The sequence below is a fragment of the Enhydra lutris genome, unplaced genomic scaffold (genome assembly GCF_002288905.1).
Source record: "Enhydra lutris kenyoni isolate GAN:26980312 unplaced genomic scaffold, ASM228890v2 scaffoldscaffold38, whole genome shotgun sequence".
Classification (NCBI taxonomy): Eukaryota; Metazoa; Chordata; class Mammalia; order Carnivora; family Mustelidae; genus Enhydra; species Enhydra lutris.
Window position 1 is genome coordinate 12,981,004 of NW_019154122.1, and position 16,856 is coordinate 12,997,859.

The window sequence follows — 16,856 nt, forward strand, 5'->3', positions numbered from 1 at the left end:
GTGTGTGTGTCCTGCAGATTCCTTTGACCTTCTTTACTGCGCCCCCACCCCGAGAATGAGGATAATCAGTTTCTTAAGTTGAATGAACGTGCATTGCCAGCTCTTAGCATCTTGCCTTATACCATGGCACGTCGTGTGTTCTTTGCTTCTCTCTGTATGAGTTAAAGCTTCTTTTTTTTTTAATTAATACCTGTCCCATTTTATTTTTTAAGATTTTATTAATTTTTTTTAGAGAGCACAGGCAGGGGGAGCAGCAGGCAGAGGGAGAAGCAGGCTCCCCGCAGATTCCAGGACCCTGAGATCATGACCTGAGCCAAAGGCATCTAAATGCCTAACTGACTGAGCCACCCAGGTGCCCCGAGTTAAAGCTTCTTATCTTGGCAGTGACACCGAAATAACGGAGTTTTGCTGCTAGTCTTCATGTGTGCGTCAGGGATGGTCACACATGTATGTCTCAGCATCTTTGTTGGGGGTATCCTGAGATTGACTGGGTAGCTGTCCCCCACCCCACCACCACTTCTCCTCCAGGCCCCCGGGTCGGTGCCATCTGGCCACACTGTCATCCATGAACACCTCCTGTTTGATCAGGAGCATGGTGGTACCTAGAAGGCGCTGGCTGTGTTCGGTCTGGGCTGGGAGCAGTTTGGAAGCTCAGGAGAGCACTCAGAGAAGTGGCATTTAGAACCTAGAGGTTCTGCTGGTCAGGAATCCAGAGCTGGCCTTGTTAGACGGGGTGCTGTTGGCCAGCTTCCCATTCGGGCATCCCCCTTTTCGGTTGGTGTTCACGATGCCACTTGCTCTGCTAACCTTGAGAGGCCAACACAAGTCAGTGGGAGTCTAAACTTGGTGTTGCAAGTCACTCTCGGGCTCCTGGGACATTTCATTGGCAGAATCCAAAATGCCTGTTAGTCGTATGTCATCTGTAGCCTTGTAAAAACTAAGCCCAGAGTGGGTGCAACCCTTTTGTCAAGTAATCATTTTTTTTCAATGAGAGTCATAGTGCTCATTGAGAAAATGAATGAACATGGCATTTTACATACATTGTCTCATTCAACCCTCACCCCGATTTCAGAGATCCGCACCAATAGTGCTAATTTGCACATTCAGACGCTGAAGCCTGCAAAGACTAAGTAATTGGTTAGAGATCAAGCTAGTCAGGAACAGAGTCAGGATTCAAACCCGGGCTGTGTGTCTCCTGGTCACGAGCTCGGAGCCCCATGTTAGATACTGCTTCTCAGCAGGAACAGTAGAGAAGAGAAAAATCTCTCTTGAGCCCGGCGTGGGTGACACTGTTAGGGCGGCCAGACTTAGCTGCAAATCCTGCACCCTTTCCCTGTCTCAGCTGGCCTTGGGCATGCTAATTAACCTCCCTTTACCTTACTTTCCCCAACTGTAAATGGGGATAATGATACTTGTACCTTCATAGCTCCCAGGGGCATTGTGATGTTTGAGCCAAAGTGCTTTTGAACTTCTTTTATGAAAGGGCGCTGGGCACCAATTGCTGTTACACTCGGTTATTAAAGACCCATTATGCCCTGATCCTCCATGAAGGCTTGTTAAAAGGGAAAGACAACAGTCCCAAGAGGGAGAGGTGTCCTTGCGTGGTGGACACGGCTGCACCAAAACATTGTTTTCCTCCTTCTGATGTTTCTTAAGGATTGAGGGTCAGGACTGTTTCTCCATTTTTCCTGGTTGTGTTGTAGTGCATAAGCTTCTGTAAGCAGGTCTGTATGCCTCATAACATGATCGAGGATGGTGATGGCAAGACAGAGAAGGGGGATAAAGGGCTTGGTTTCTAATACTGGCTATGATGTCTTTATAAGATACGCCAAGAATACAGAGATACTAAGAAGTGATGGCCATCTTTCATTCGTCCTTCCTTCCCACCCTCCTTCCTTCTAATGATTCACTGATTCAATTAATAAATATTTACAGAACTTTATTACAGCCTGGACTCCATGGTAGGCACTGGAAATATTGTGACGAGCAGGGTTAAAATAGTTCTTCCCCATGCAAATCTTACAGTCTAAGGTCAAGAGGCCTATTATCTAGATGGAGTCATGGGACTAAAGAAAGAATGTGTTGGTGAATGTTTTGAACTCTCAGGAGTCAGAATATAATTTCCGGGTGTACACATTGGCTCCCCTGGGTACCTACCCTAGGTGGGCATTAAGGTATAGGAGAGTGTGTTTGGCTTCCCAGAAGGGCAGGGGAGGAGTTAATAGATTAGAGCCCTTCTATGTCATACATAACAAAAGCTGCACTTGGTGTGGGCAGTAAGAGCTCATTTCCACTTAAAGCCTCAACTCTTTGTTACTTGAATTCAAGTCAGGAAGGAATGATCATGGGCTCCTCCCAATTTTTTTTTTTTTTTTTAATTTATGCCACCAATCTGGTGCCTTCCTTTAGAAATGACCACTAGACCTGGTCTCTTCTGCCTGTCCGGTCTCCTTCTGGAAAGCAGGCATATGGCAGCAGGTGGGCTCTGGGGTGAGCTGCTTGGTGCTCTCCGGCAGGCCCACGGGGCTCCCGAACTGGTGCCTGTAGACACCTGTGTGGGGTCGATTTGTACACAGTGGGGTGGGAGGGTTATTTCTTCCCCAAGTCTTCCCTGCATCAGGCCTCAGGATCCCTTCAAAGAGCGAGGTCAGGGAGGCCCCGCAGGTCATGGGAAAGCACACAGTGTTCTTCCTCTGTCCCTCCAGCAGGGCTGGGTGGAGAGGGCAAAGGGCTGGCAGAGGCAACTGCCCATATTCAGAGTGGGAGGAAGACCCGGGACAGCATGCTCCTGGGTGATGTCACTTTCACCCAGCCCCTGACATGTCACTGCCTTCCTGGCGCTCATTAGCCACCCTTTCAGTCCGGGGCTGATCACCATTCTCCGCCTGGTCAGGAGGAAACGGCCGGCCCGGCAAGAAGGCCAGGTCAGTCAGTGTCCCCGACTTCTTTAAGTGTGGTTGGAGCCCACAGTGGCGCTGGTTCAGCCAGGAGAACGTGACCCACTTCCATGTCCTCTGCCACTTGGGGAGCCGGGTGGGAGGCTTTCGGAGACCAGCTCCAATTAAGGTTTTCTCAGGCCCGAGTATCTCCTGAGTATCCCACCCACATGTTTCCTGCTGCTGGAATCCTGCGGTCCGTGCCCCTGAGCTGAATAACAGCTCCAAGACAGATGAAGTTACTGCCTCGTCATCTCGCAGGCCTGGATTCTGCAAGTGAAGCTTCCTGTGGGGGTCAGGATCCCTGTGGGTTCAAACACCTTTCCTGACGTGGGCCCTACCCTTGTTCTTCCTGCTAGATCACCAGGCAAACCGGAGACCCCATTTCCAAGGCCATGGGTTAGCCTTGACAGCAACCCCCCTGCCCCGAGACCACGGCTCACAGCCCCCTGCTCCAGGCAGCCCTGGCTCCCCACAGTCCCCTCCTGACCCTCGTCTCTCACAGAATGTTCTTCTGCTGCAGGAATATGAACTGAAATGTTTTGGACCTTCCAGTTTCCTTCTATTCTGTTCAGGTAGAGAACATTTGAATGATTTTTGCTCTTTGTGATTTGTTTCTTCCCTGGGGGTGGGGGGGGTGGAAGAAGGCTGATTTATAGCCATGACGATGTGAATACTGCAAAGATGATTTGGGGGGTTTTGGTGGGTAAAGTGGTTCTGAGCCCTCGAATGATCCAGTCGTATTTACAAAGGTGGTAGGGTCAGCTTGGGTAAGCCATGATCTCAGACCTGCGTGAGGGCCATTGCTGACCGTGTGTTCCGCTTCCCAACTGAGGCAGTGTGTCATCCTCCTTACCCCCCCGACCCTCTGTCTGTCCCGCTGTTGCCACTGCCTGGTGGCCTCTCAAGGCACGTGGCATTCCTCCAGCCGATCGCTGGCGTTGCAGGAAGATGGGGTGCCGGTGATTTTTAGGAGGACGTGGTGGGGCCTACAAGCCAGCAGGTCGGCTGTGGGGTGTCTCTCCAGGGCCCTGGCTCTGCTTTGCTGCACGGCGCAGCCTTCTGGAGCGGGGTTGGCACGACGAGTAGAGGACATGGTGGGGCCTACACGTCCAGCAGGAGCGGGGTCGGCTGGATGAGTAGATCCTTCTGCAGCCCCGAGGGGGAAGCTGCCTCTCCACCTGAGAGGCCGCGTGTGCCGTCACCTTGCATTTGCTGCCCCTGTGGCTGTGCACGTTCTGTCTCTAGGGGAGAGAAGAGGGTTGTTAGGCCCGAGAGCCCTGACGGAGGAGCCTGAATGCTCCCCACCGAGCACTTCCTGGACCGGTGGGACCACCCAGGGGAAGAGCTCTCTCTCACTCTTGTCTTCTGACCCCATTCCCCTTCCTTTAGAAAATAGCATTCATTTCTTTGGGCCTGGGTCATCGAAGCACAGTATAGAATTCAAGAGGCTATACTGCCTTCCTTCCTGGCTTCCCAGCCCCAGGAGAGACCGCCGTCAGCCTGTGTCCTGTGCATCCGAACCAGAGACGTTCTACACGTGTGCACACACGTCACAAACACGTGTGATCGCACACTCATGCCTGACACACACTGTTTGTTTCCACGGATCGTACGCGGGGTTCTGCATCTGTTTTTTTTTTCATCTCACCGTAAATACCGGAATTCATTCTCTACCAACACCGTCGTTGTCATCATTCAGCTGATACCTCTCGAGCACTTCCTGTGTGCTGGGTAGTGTTGCTTTTTTTTATTTTTATTTTTATTTTTTTTATTTTTATTTTTATTTTTTTAAAGATTTTATTTATTTACTTGACAGAGATCACAAGTAGGCAGAGAGACAGGCAGAGAGAGAGGGGGAAGCAGACTCCCCGCTGAGCAGAGAGCCCGATGCGGGGCTCGATCCCAGGACCCTGAGATCATGACCTGAGCCAAAGGCAGAGGCTTAACCCACTGAGCCACCCAGGTGCCCCGTATTTTTATTTTTTTAAATAGGCTCCACACCCTGTGTGGGGCTTGAACTCATAACCCTGAGATCAGGAGTCACATGCTAGATGCCCCCTGTGTGCTGGCTATTGTTAAAAAAGTGCTTTACTTAATTACTTGTGTACTCCTCTCAGAAATCCTGGGAACTAAGTACTGTTATTGTCCACAGTTTGCAGACGAGTAAACTGAGGCATGGAGAGGTTAAGTTCTATCTCAGGTCACTTAGAACTATTTTACTCATTTTAATGGTTCCATGGGATTCTTTTGATTGGTGGTATTTTATTTTATTTTATTTTTTTGAAGATTTAAAGATTTTACTTATATGACAAAGAGCACAAGCAGGGAGGCAGGAGAGGGAGAAGCAGGCTCCTCTCTGAGCAGGGAGACAGATGTGGGCCTCAGTCCCAGGACCCCGGGATCATGAGGTGAGCCAAAGGCAGACGCTTAACTGATGGAGCCACCCAGGTGCCCCACAGTTAGCCTTATTCTTTTTTTTTTTTTTTAAGATTTTTTAAAATTTATTTATTGGACAGAGAGATCACAAGTAGGCAGAGAGGCAGGCAGAGAGAGAGGAGGAAGCAGGCTCTCCACTGAGCAGAGAGCCCGATGTGGGGCTCGATCCCAGCACCCTGGGATCATGACCTGAGCCGAAGGCAGAGGCTTAACCCACTGAGCCACCCAAGCGCCCCAGTTAGCCTTATTCTAATTCTAGGGAGCAGTTAGGCAAATCCCGATTGTGGGATGTCCTAGAGACAGTGTTCCTGGACTCAAAATTGCTCATGTCGATAGACAACAAAAAGCTGGTGAACCATTCCAGGCTAAGGGACGGGAAAGAGTATGGGGACCGAATGCACTTGAGATCCTCCACTGGATCCTGGGTTGGAAACCAGTGACGACCAGGGTCTCACGGTCATGAGTTCAAGCTGCACGTTGGGTGTCGGATGACTTAAAAATAAAATCTTAAAAACAACAATAACAACAACAAAAACCAGTGATGGCCGCAGAGGGGGGACTGGGAAACTGGGACATGGGTATACATCACGGAATACTTCTGGGTCAATATCAAACTCCTTGGGGGTACAAGTAGTGTCCCGGTTGTATGTGGGAGGATGGCCTTAGGAGATAGAGATGAGACGTTTAGCGAAGGATTGTGATGTCCACAGCTTACTTTCAAATAGCTCTGGAAGAAGAGCGGGCTGCACACCCCCGTATGCCCACAACATGGAGAGACATGAGACAAACGTGGCAAAACGTTAGCAAGCGGTGACTCTCGGGGCAGGTATTGGGGTGTTCCCTGTACCAATCTTTCAGCTTTTCCATGGCTTTGACATTTGTCACAATAAAAAGGTGAGGAGAAAAAAAACCCAGCTTTGTTCCATCTGAAGTCTATTTTGGTCTGGTTCCACTGGCTTTGCCTGGCTTTCCCTTGGCATCCTGGGTTACTGTCCTGGGTTTCTGGCTTCTTTCTCCTTCCCTTCCAGCACGCTCAGTGGTCTATTTCCCTTTCTCTTAGGAACCTCTTTTTTGGGTGAGTTATTCTTTTTTGGAGTTGGACATTTTTATGACCTAGTCTCTTTCCGACAGACGTACATGGCTTTTCTAGAAGCATTTAAGGACTGGTGCGCATTGGTGCTGGTATCCTTGTTTTGTTCCCACACTGCATTATGTGCTCCAAGTAAATTTGCAAGGAAGTTTAGTTCTCTGAGACTGAAAGCCGCAGTGTCGAGAACACCATCACACTAGTATGTAGTGCCATTAGCCTCTCTCTCCGCGAACCTTGATTGAAGCTTTTTCTGAGAGTTTTTGCAGGAGGTCAGGCTCCACTTGCATTACGTGGACACGGCCTGGTAAAAGACTCCTGCGTCTCATTTTATGAAATGGGACTGTCTTGGGTGGGTAGCTGGCTTGTAAAACCAGGAGCTTTTTTTTTTTGGCCAGGGGAGTGGTAACAAGCCAGTTTTGCTGGAGCTTCTGCTCCCCTCCCGTGGCTTGGTGACTAATGGTTTCGTGGCTTTGGGAATGAAGGATGTCATTACAAATGGATGATGGGGATTTGGCTGCTGAACTGGATTATCTGGGTGTGCCTGGTCTGGGTGTTGGTGCCTACACCCATTGGGAATGGGACGGTTTCTTTCTCAGGCTTCACATGGGCCCCTGGCAGCCTCCAGTCCATTTCGGTCCACTGTTCTGAGTGTCTCTGTGGTGGCCCGGAGCTAGGTGACCATGGCCAGATTTCTGCTGTGTTAGGTGCTGCGTCCCCCCCCCCCCGAAGCACAGGTGTTTTCCTGACCATCCCTCACCTCTCCAGCCACGACCACGTTTGCCCTCAGGCTGGAGTTTTGTGGCCCCCGGGGTGTACTCATCTTCATATTACCAACACCCCCCCCCCCCCCTAATAGAATAAACACGTGGATTCTGGAGTTGTCTTTGTTTAAAACATTTTTGGTTTTGATTATCAGCTTGTTAAACATTTAGAGAGGGAGGAAACTGGGTCTTCGCAGCTTCTTAGGGGGAGGTTTCCTCCTTCCTTGGATTATTTTTTTGTTCAGAGGTAGCTGGAGGGAAAGGAGGGGGGAGGTCATTGCCTGTGTCCTAGAGCAGAAGCAGTTATCCAAACAAACAGTGTGGCTTATGGAGCAAGTGGGTAGAATGGATCCTTGCAGATTGTAGCGATGGCGTGAGTATGGTTTTGAGGTAAACAAACATACCTATGTCTTATGCAAGTTAACACATACCTATATGTTGAAAGCTTACAGGAAAGAGAAGGCAGTGATCCTAAAGCTTCTTGTTTGTTTTTTTTTAAGATTTTAAAGTTTATTTGTTTTCGAGAGAGGGGAAAGACAGAGAGAGAGAGCAAGCACACGGAGGGGAGAGGGAGAAGCAGGCTCTCCCCTGAGCAGGGAGTCCCATGTGGGGCTTGATCCCAGGACTCTGAGATCATGACCTAAGCTGAAGGCAGATGCTTCACCCACTGAGCCACCCAGGTGCCCCCTTACAACTTATTTTCTTAAGAGTCCATAGGAAGAATATTCACCCGGGAGACCCTGCTTCTGACTGAGCCTCCCAACCAGATCCTAAAGATAGTCCTCCCCAGAGCTGGGTCGCTGAGGGCCTGCTGGCTCTGGAGGCCAGGAGGCGGCCAGCCTGCTGCCTCTGGGGACACAACCAGGGGACCGAGCCCTCGCCCGGCAGGCGACCCCATTGATTTAATGACCTAATTCTCACAACAGGAAGTTGGAGGCCTTCCTGGCCCTGGGATTCTGAGGGGATGCAGTGAACCCATTCAGGACGCTTCTTTATTTGAACCAATTATAAGAGACTTTAATGGAGGGAAGGGATGGAGGGAGAGCTGAGGCACAGGGAGAAGAGCTGGAGAGGCCAGTGAGGGGGAGGGGAGGGGAGGGCCAGGGCCATGCTTGGGCCTGCCTGTGAGAACGAGGCTTGTCCCTGCCATCACGAGGGTGGCGAGAACGCGTACATAGGTTTCTGAGGGAAGGGACCTCATGCAGCTGCTGATAAAGAAATAGCACTGGGCGTCTTTCCCCTTCCTCTTTAAAAAAAAAAATCTTTTAAATTTCCCAGTTTAATTAAAAAATGTTAAATGGTGACCCTGCAGAAATGGACGTAGCTGCGGCCAGTGGGGTTGACAGGACTTCATGGGCTGAGATTTCCATTCTGGCCTCCTTCTCTGGAGGTGACACAAGGTCTGTGAAACCTCCTGGCCAGGCTCCTTCCCACTAGGCCCGCAGTGGCCTCCGCTCTCTCCCTCAGAAGACTGCCCAGCAATGCGAAGTGAGTTTTCCCTTGGTTGAGGGGAACAGGGGCACCAGCAAGTGGGGGGCATCCCAGGTGTCGTATCTAGGTCACAGGAGAGAAAAGGGGTCCTTCTGTCACCAGCTTGCACGTGGTGGCTCTGGACACCGCCAGTTGCTCAGCCCGTGGTCAGGGTCATGCAGCCTGGGATGGACTGGGGACGAGTGCGCTTGCTCCCATTCGAGAGCCGAAGCTTCTAGCTCCTCCGTTCACTTATAAATAGACAAGCGCTCTGAAGTCTGCATTACCCACTCCCTGGGACCTGCCAGCGGCCGAGGGTCACGAATCAGACTGAGTCCCAGGAAGATCCGGAACCGGGTTTTGTAGGCACACTGGTTCCTGACTTCGGGTCTCGGGCTCTGGCTGGGCCAGGTCTCAGGGCTCCAGCTGTTCTCTGGGAAGAAAAAAGAATCTTTTAAAATTAGGTCAAAAGAAGCTTTTTTCCTTCTGTCCTCATTCCCCTATTGTGTGGGGAGAACACCACCACCACCTGCGTGTCCCTCCATCAGCCTCGCAACTGAGCCGGGATCGGGAGTGTCCTTCTGCAGCTGGGGAGACTTCCTCCTGCTCCCTGTCCCCTTCCTGTTTGCATTGTTCTCAGCTGGACGGCGGCGGTGGCCGTGGCAGCGAGAGGCTGCAGGGCGGGCCTGCCAGGTACTGCCTCTTAGCTGTGAAAAGGGCCGGGGCGGGGGGGGGGGGGTCCCCCCAAAATCGGGACAGAAAAAGGACAATATTTGAGCGCCTTTTTTTTTTTTTTTTTTTTTTGCCAAAATCATAGGAAAACAATTTTTTAAGCCGGAAGTTCTAAACAGATGCCTCCTATCAACTCAGCCTCAGCGACATTGCATAGTCTGTGGAGACAGGCCCCTTCCACTCCTTGATGGCTCAGATTCTCTGTGTGACACCATTGAGGCAGGGGCTCCTTTGTGGTTCCCAAGTGACTCTAACAGGCTCCCCGAATCTGTTCATTCACATACCAGAGCCCCAGATGTAACTGGCGGCCCTGTCCGCCCCCCACCCCCACCATCCAGTGTATCAGCTTCCTCTATGAGTTAGGGAGGAATTACATTTAATGAGATGTGTGGTTCCTTTTTTTTTTTTTTTTTTAAGATTTATTTATTTATTTATTTGACAGGCAGAGAGGCAGGCAGAGAGAGGTGGGGAAGCAGGCTCCCTGCCGAGCAGAAAGCCCGATGATGCGATGATGCCATCGATGATGCGGGACTCCATCCCAGGACCCTGGGATCATGACCTGAGCTGAAGGCAGAGACTTTAACCCACTGAGCCACCCAGGCGCCCCAGTGTGGGTTCATTTTAATGTCTCTGAGAATAAGGCTGCCTGGGGCCTGGCCGCAGACAGCTTCCAGCTTGGAGGTGGGAGGAGATATGCAGACACCCCTGGCCCGGGGGGTGGGGTGGGGTGTGCCGATGTCAGCCAGCACCTTGAGATGGGAAATTTGCACAGGTGGGAACCCAGGGCTCAGGGCAGCCCGAGGAAGGTGGTACAGAGCAGAGAACAGTAAGTAGGAAAGGGCATTCTAGGCCAAGGGACCCGCAGCTGCTAAGGCCCAGAGGCGTTGAAGGAGCCCGGTGCAGCTGGTACCTCTCAGGCGGCCCCTGAAGGGTGGTGGAGGCCCGGGTTGCCACAGGCATCCTAGGGGGTTCAGCAACATCCCTGGCCCCTTCCCACTAGCATCCTCCCTGTTACAACGACCAGAAACTTCCGACATCAAAACATGCCCCCGACTGAGCACCCCCACCACTCAGGGATGTGGTGGACAGCAGGGGTCCGGCCACCTGGCCCTGCCCAGGCCAGGGTGTGGGGGAGCCCCTTTCTTCTCGCCTCCTGTCCAGCATGCAGGTCCTAGGGAGCCCTCTCTGGGCAGGTCTGTGCCTGTCCTGCAGCCCTTTTTTGTTGTTGAAAATTTACTTGGGGGAGAGAGTAGAGGAGCAGCAGAGGGAGAGAGACTCTCCGGCAGACTCCCCGCTGAGTGCAGAGCCCAACACGGGGCTCCATCCCTGGACCCTGAGATCCTGACCTGAGCGGGAAATCAGGAGACAGAGGCTTAACCAGCTAAGCCACCCAGGCGCCCCCTAGAGTCCTTTGGTTTATGTGACATGCAAGGCGCCCTCAGATGTTCCCTTAGATGCCATGTGCCTGAGGGCTTTGCTCTGAAGGGGAGTCTTATCCTGGAGGCCCTCCTGATGCTTCCAGGCGCCCCCTTCCCAGCGTAACTTCGCCCTTCTGTGTGGCTGCCTTCCCCACGGTTGTCGTCGGGACAGCAGGGCAGGACGGGACAGCAGGGCAGGGCTGCCGTGCTCTACTTGCTGTTGGCTTGTTTGGAATCTGGTCCTGGGGATTTGATTTTCATGCTGTGGGAACCTTCACCCAAGGGCTGATGTGACAGCTTCGTTGCCCTTGCTGTGATGGGTGGGTTGCAGCTCTGACGTGGGAGGTGTTTGGGGGGTGACTTTGGACCCCAGGAGTTTGCACTCACTCCTGCACCCACAGCCCTGCAGCCAGAAAGGAGCAGGGCTCATCCGTGTTCAAGCCCCAGAGATGCTTCCCCACAGCGGGGCTTTTAGGTTGGGCTGTGCACAACTCCCCGCAGGTCGGGGGGGGGGTCCCTGAGGATCAAGGGCAGGCCCTTTCCCCTGGCTTTTCAGTGTTTTTCTGACTTTTCATTTTCAGATCTGCAGAGAAGTTGAAATAGTGAACTATGCCCTTTACCTAGTGTCAGCAGCGTTAACCTTTTGCCATAGCTGCTCACACACTCCCTGTGCACGCTCACACACACTTAGGCACACACACCTTTTTTTCCCCCTGAACCGTTTGAGAGTAAGCTGCAAGCACTGGGATGTTTTACCCTTAGTACTCCAGCCTGTCCCGCTTAAGGCCCAGGGTATTTTCCAGAGCACCCGGGATAAAATCCCATTCAATGGGACACACAGCATTGATACAATACCATTATCTAATCAATACTCCCTAGTAAAGCTTCCCTTATTGCCCAGTAATGGCCTTTATGGCTCCCTCCCCCTCTCTCTTCCGCCCCCCCCCCCCCCCCCCCCCAACCCCTCCAAGGCCCTTTACTCTGGTTTGCTGCCTTAGGCTCCTTTTCTTCTTTTCTGACTGGCAGGAGTTTGGGGCTCTGGCCTTTTTTTTTTTTTTTTTTTTTCCTGTAAAGTGGATTTTCATTTTAATTTCAGTTAAAATGGCTGAGGCTTCTCCCAACTCCTGAGCCAGGAGGGGCTTGATAGGATGCAGGCCGTGTCACTTCTCAGCTCCGTGGCCTTGGGCAGGTCACTTAAACCATCCCTGAGTGCAGTTGTCTTATCTGTCGAATGGGAGTAATTCTTACCTTGCACGCTTGTTGCGGGACTAAAATTGAACAAGGCCCTGTGATGAATGTGACTGGCGTGTGCCTGGCCCTTGGAGAAGGCTCCAGCAACAGCAGTAATTATCACTGTTGTTCTGCCTGGCTTCCCAGAGCAGGAAGGAGGTTCGGACCAGGGTTGAACTTGGGTTGGCCACCGCAGGAGGAACTCCTTACCCCAAGCTCATCCCGGGAGAAGGCTGCTGCGTCCTGCAGGCTCCCTGACTCGCCAGAGCTACCATTAGACCTGTTTTGCTCATGATGGTAGAGTGTGCCTCGAGAACGCGGAGCCTGGCTCCCGATGGAGGGGGCTGCAGTGTGGAATTTATTAATTAAGGCGGTTGCTCATGGGGCCCCAGAGTGCGGGAGGTTGCCGCTTAATTACTGAGAGCAGAGCTCGTGGAAATTCTCTCCAGTGCCCCAGTTTTGATGTCGCTGACGGTCGGACCTGCAGCCTGGGCTTGGTCCTGCCTCCCTCTCCTTGGCCCTGAGCGCTTTCTACCCATTTACGTGCTCCCTGGGACAGCAGTGTCCCACAGTGGTTCAGAACTTGGACGATCTGGGTTCGAATCCTGCCTGGGTGCGGAGTCGGACGGACTGGCTGAGGGGTCACTGGGCGACCTCTGCATCAGCGTGTCCTCATTTGTTAAATCTTAGAAGGACGTTTGTTCTGAAGCCTCAGTGATTCCTGTACGTGAAGGGGTGAGCACGGCGCTTGGCCAAGAGTTTAGAGTGTATATCAACTATTCTTTTAGAGGAGTTCTCAACCCAGGCTGATTTTGCCTCCCAGAGAACACACGGCAATGTCTGGTGACATTTTTGGTTGTCCCAGCCCAGGAGGAGCTGCCGCTGGCACCTACTGGGTACAGCCCAGGGACGCTGCTCATTAGCCTACAATATTCCCAAATCCCCGTGGTGCCCAGGTTGGGAAACTGCTTTAAGGCACCCCCAGGGATTTAGGGCGGTGGGTGAAACATGGAGGTGCGGTCCTGCCCTTCCCCCGACCCCGTAGCTCTTCACCCCTTATCAGTTCCTTTGAGCTAGTTGGGGGCCGATGGGTGAACTGGGAGGGGAGAGGCAGGAAAGGAAGCTGGGTGTTTTAAGCCCTTGAGTTTACTGTTTAGTCTTATTCCCACCACCCCCCCATCCTATAACCAAAATATCACTTACTCACATCATCTCTTATCACCGTGTGATCTTATCGTTGGAGCAACTAGTATTTATTGAGCCTTTGCTGTATGCCAGTTACTAACTGTGCCCACTGCTCTCTCTCTGTTCTCTCATTTTCTCAACCCTGATAGGAAGGGGCCATTATCATCCCCATTCTACAGATAAGGAAACTGAGGCTTACTGATGGGAAGGCTATAAGCTTTCTGAAATTCAACCCTTGGTCCTTTTCCAAAACTGTTCCTCCTGCGTCTCTCCCGTCGTGGTTGACAGGAGTGCTGCCTTCCGGTGCTTAACCCCCACACCTGGGCGTCCCCGTCCCACGCACCTGTGTGCCGTGCCAGCTGACCCTCCTGATGTCCCGTCTGCTCCTTTTGCCTGAATTCCCACCACGGCCTCCTCCTGCTTCTGCTCTCAGCCCTCTGCCACCTCTGAGCCAGGGCGCTCCTGCCAGCACCCAGGTCAGGCCAGGCTGCCCTCTGCTTGCCACCCCGTCTTACGGGTCCAGGCCGGGTTTCCCAGAGGCCTCACTGTCTGCACCCCTTGTCCCTGTGCACGTTCCCTTCCTGTGGCCTTCCTTGCTCTTCTTCCAGCTCACTACACCCTGGGGCCTCCGTCTAGCTCTGCTCTGGGCTCCCACGGCTCACTCCGTCACCCCGTTCCAGTGTGTGCTCAGGAAGGCCCACCTGGCTACCCCGCATTCCTGGTCCCCTCCCCCAGCTCGGTTTTTATCCCAGCACCCGTCGGTCACCTTCTACCACCCACACTGTAATTATGCCCCATTGTTTGGTTTTTATTTTGTTTGTCTGCTCTCCCCTCTCACCAGGGTACGTAGGGATTTTTGACTGTTTTTTCGCTGATCTATCCCAACACACAGTTGGTGCCAAATACACTTGTTGGTCGGTGACATCCCCAGGGCCACCTGGCTGGTAATGGGGCCACCAGGAGGCCAGAGCTTCACTAGGAGGCCAGAGCTTGCTCTGTCCTCACCGCCCTGTCAGGACAGGGTCTCCCAGACCCGGCTGCTCACCGCGTTCTGACTCTGTCTCCAGAACGCTTTGCCGACGTCCACTGTGGGAACAACTCTATGTGAAGGACAGTTCTGCCCTACTTGCCAGCCCCTGTGGGCTTCTCCGTGGCCCATGGAGTCCAGTCCTAGTCTTCAGCCTGTCCTCGGCCCCACCTCCCTCCTGGTCCGGTGGGGCCTCCCCCCACAGCTCTGCCCCTTGGAGAGCATGGTGGTCTTGAGAAGCTCAGACCTTGTCTATGTACCCCTGCTTCGGTGCCTCTGCTCACCCCTCTCAGAGACCCCTGGGGTCCAGTACCAGCTCACGTCGACACCTCTCACCCGACACCTCCTTCCTCCTCGAGGATTTCCAAAGTCTAAATCTTCTCTGGACACGTCGCCTCAGAGCCGGGTCAGGCACCCCGCTGCAGGTCCTCAGGGCACCTTGCACTTACCCTTCGTGTCATCTGTCCCCATGTCTGCGGGTGCACGTACCTGGCCGTGACTCCAGGAGCCCTCATCTCAGGCAGACCACGGCTGCTCTGCCCAGCTGCGTGTCCTTGATGTCTACCACAGGGCCTGGCATGTAGTAGACGCTCAGTAATTGTTCAGAGAACGTCCCTGTGCCTCCAGTGTCCTTCTCCTTCCCTTCTGCCAGCAAACTCCTGCTCATCCTTCAAGACCTCCCTCCAGTTTCCTCTCTCCCAAGCTCTTCCTCTGTGTGCTCGAAGAGCTTTGCCCTTTCCTTCTTCTGTCACTTACTGCGCTGGGCCCAAGCCCCGGTCTGTCCCACCGCTGCTGAGCTGCTCTGGGGAAGGGGCTGGGCCCGGTGCAGTGCGTGCATCTGACCCTGGCGGCGTTCGTGTCTTAGCCCGACCTATCTCTTTGGCTCGTCCTTAGGTACTGTTTGTGCTGTTTTGTGTTTGCTTTGTGTAGTGTGGTCTCCTCAGCCACTTGGGCACTTCCTGGAAGGTAGGCTCCGTGTCACAGCCCCACGTTGGCATCTCCTGTTCCCTGAGCCTGACACGGGGTTGTGTACCCCGAGAAAGGTTTTAGGAAATCCTTCTTGAATCTGTATCGCATCTACTTCAGGTTCCAGGGCCCGTGGCAGTTTGAGAGGCCCCTTGGCATTCTTTTTCTCATTCTGGACCAGCTTTATAATTTGCAGGGCCCGGCGCAGGGCCCCTTGTTCAGAAATGATTAAGCGGTTCAAGACTGTGATAGTAGAGCTCTAACCCAAGGATAGGGCCTTCTGGGCCTCCACTCATGAGGCCTGCCCTGACCAGTGAGGGAAGACATGGTAGGGGTCACGATTCCATTTTTACAGAGGGCAAAATGAAGTGACCAACCCCGGATGCACAGCTGATGGGCAGCAAAGCAGAACTGTCTTCCACTGACTCGGGGGCCACCAGGACTTTGAGCCTCAGTTTTCTCCTCTGTAAAATGGGCACATTGACCTGATCATAAAATGGCAAATAGAACAGCTGGTCACAAATCCCTGGACAGTCCCATCAGGAACAGCTCTGCCTTCCCCTTCAAGTCACTAATACAAAGGTCCTCTCTGCTTCTTGGAAGGACCTGAGTCCTGTAGACAGTAGGAGGCTAATTGGCTGTTGTGGTAGTTGAAGAAATTAAAGCCCTCAGAAGTGGAGAAGGCTGCCCCTTCTCATCTCTTTTTGAAGGAATGTGGGGACTTGGGTGGAAGGTTCCCCAGGGAGCCTTGGTATTTCGGTGCTTTGATATCTAGAGGAATAAAAGAGCAACTAATCGCTAAAGATGCCTGTTGCCCTAGGGGTTGCTGTTCCAGCAGTCTGAGGGTGGAGGGAGTGGGAGGGGTGGGTGACAGTTCCTTCCTCCAAGAGCCATTGCTGCTTGAAGAGATACACAGACCAGAGACCCAGAGGGTTCCAGCAGCATCTACCTGTAGGGCAGGCTTTTGAAATCTCACTTTCTCTGGGAACCACGTCCCCCACCCTGTGAGTGGCCGTCTTTCTTTCCCGAAAGACAGTGAAAGAGGGGTTTCCTAGCTGTCCTCGCTCCCCCACCTCCCGCAGAACAGGTTTTTATTCTTTTTCTTTTCTTTTCTTTTCTTTTCTTTTCCCCCTAAGGTTTTATTTATTTATTTGGCAGGGAGACACAGCGAGAGAGGGAACACAAGCAGAGGAAGTGGGAGAGGGAGAAACAGGCTTCCCGTCGAGCAGGGAGCCTGATGTGGGGCTCGATCCCAGGACCCTGGGATCATGACCTGAGCCAAAGGCAGAAGCTTAACGACTGAGCCACCCAGGTGCCCCAGAACAGGTTTCTCAAAGTGTCGTCCTCAGACCTCGTCCTCACAGCAGGGCTGAGTTGGGAGTCTGCCCGTAACCAGGGGCCCCGAGGTCAGTGCACACAGCAGAGGAGGGGGCTGGGTGCCCCCCTACCCGCTTCCGCTGGGCTCCCACACAGGACCTCAACAATGAGGTTGTGCGACAGTGTTCTTTGATCTCTGTGAGAGGCGTGTTAGGGGCCCGGAGACATGTGGGCAGGCCGGCAGGTTGTCACTGACCCGCAGCCGTGTTTTATGTGGATGGGGGC

The 16,856-nt window shown here is 52.9% G+C and overlaps 1 protein-coding gene across 1 annotated transcript in view; it reads left to right on the plus strand.

Moving 5' to 3' along the window:
* Positions 1–16,856, plus strand: part of LOC111154643 (catenin beta interacting protein 1) — a 47,550-nt gene that overhangs the window by 3,853 nt on the left and 26,841 nt on the right. The gene's annotated exons all lie outside the window — the stretch shown is intronic.